Source organism: Ornithodoros turicata, chromosome 3, assembly GCF_037126465.1.
Source record: "Ornithodoros turicata isolate Travis chromosome 3, ASM3712646v1, whole genome shotgun sequence".
NCBI classification, from domain to species: domain Eukaryota; kingdom Metazoa; phylum Arthropoda; class Arachnida; order Ixodida; family Argasidae; genus Ornithodoros; species Ornithodoros turicata.
The window spans coordinates 59,071,029-59,072,627 of record NC_088203.1 but is presented as its reverse complement, the minus strand read 5'-3'; the positions used below and the strand labels follow the sequence as shown (position 1 = coordinate 59,072,627).

The 1,599-nt window shown below is 43.7% G+C and overlaps 1 long non-coding RNA gene across 1 annotated transcript; it reads left to right on the top strand.

Moving 5' to 3' along the window:
* Positions 1–555: 555 nt before the first annotated feature.
* LOC135387154 (uncharacterized) lies at positions 556–1,152 on the top strand. The gene is made up of 3 exons (XR_010420897.1): positions 556–756; positions 891–986; positions 1,110–1,152. It is a non-coding gene; the product is annotated as an uncharacterized LOC135387154 (long non-coding RNA).
* The last annotated feature ends 447 nt before the right edge of the window (positions 1,153–1,599 follow it).

Below are 1,599 nucleotides of genomic sequence, written 5' to 3'. Positions count from 1 at the left end.
ATATCTTGCTTACCAATGCCTTTAAAGGTCAGATATTCCGATTTTGAAGTGCCGCAGAACTGAGCGATACTCGCGCTGTGTGTTCATTACCTAACACTGAATATGTGTGCGAAATATCTTGCTCCAAATGTTCGTAGTTTTTTAGAAAACAGTTTTTTTTAGTTCCCACGCCCGGCCGTCAGACCGTCGGCAAACCCTGCGCACGGGCGCACCGACGTCACTGCTCTCGGTTTATCTGTGTTTGGCTTGGCATGCACTCTCGGCTTGGCCGCTTGGCTTCTTTCGTTTCGTCCTCTGTGCATCGTACATAAGCGAACAGCTGTTATGTTATTGCTCAGCCGGAAACAAAGCATGTGAATACTTTTTTTTTTTTTTTTTTGGCACGGCGTCGTTTGGAAAGTGCACTTCCTTGTTCTGACCTTGCCTTTTATGGGCTGGAGCGATATGCCACGGCGAAGTTGTCGAAGATGCGACGGTGCTACGTGCTACGCTGTTAGAACAATTCATCGGAGCATTCAAGTGTTACCTTTTATAAGCTGCTAAAAGATCAAGCAGTGCGAAGCTCTTGGCTGACAGTGGTGCCTGCTAATTTCCACTGCAAGGATTTCGTCAACGAATGTTATCATAGGTTACGCGCGACTCCAGAGGCAATTTGGAATATCGGCACGAAATCGTCGGATGAAAATCTGAGGTGCCCGACGCACAACATTTTGAACGTGCCACGGAGGATCAAGGCAAAAAACGAGAGCAAAAAAGGTAAGTCGAGGTTCAGATACAAAAAATAGCAAGCCTAATGAATCGATTGTGCAGCTGCCCTACTGCGCTTACTCTGATATAACCACGATTAACAACACAATAGCATTGATAATCTAACTTCTGAATTGTCACAGGTGCACGCTGAAGGCGGAAATGAAGCATGATCTGGCTTGCATCTGGTGCATGAAGAAATTGCTGGCACGTTAGTTGCAGTCTACCTCCACCAACAGGTACGACAGTGTGATGTTATAATTTGAGTATTCACCTATGTTCAACTTTTCATGTGCACTCGCATGCAGACATCTTGACACCACTTTTAAATCTGCCCTCAAAGTTACAACCTGTGCTTTCAGGGTGGAAAACAAAGGTCGCCATTCCGATTAGCTGCTATCTCCCAGTTCAAGCACATTTGCTGTCTGGACACTGGTTCCTGTGGATGGGCTGTTACAAGCTTCACTGTCTGATATAGAAGGTACGTTACATTAGTTCAGTTAATTTGTCTTTTGCACATTTTCGTTACTGTTAGTTGGATTACTGTTGGACATACAATCCTTTGACACACAGAAGCTGACGTCGCCTCTGATAACGTTTTAGAATTTTCAGTGTCATCAACGTCCATTGAGGAAGGTGCCTTTACTATCTGTGAACCTTTAATTGAAGAATAGCCCAGAATTCATGTTAACATTGTCTACTCTTATTAATTCACTGTCTGTGTTCTGAGAGCTTAGAAAAATCGAAACTATTTATTTGTCACAACTTCACACTGGATGTGGTACTGGCTTGACATGTAAGCTAAAATACCTGGATTCTACAATAATTGTGTTGAACTTGGTGCATTACCGT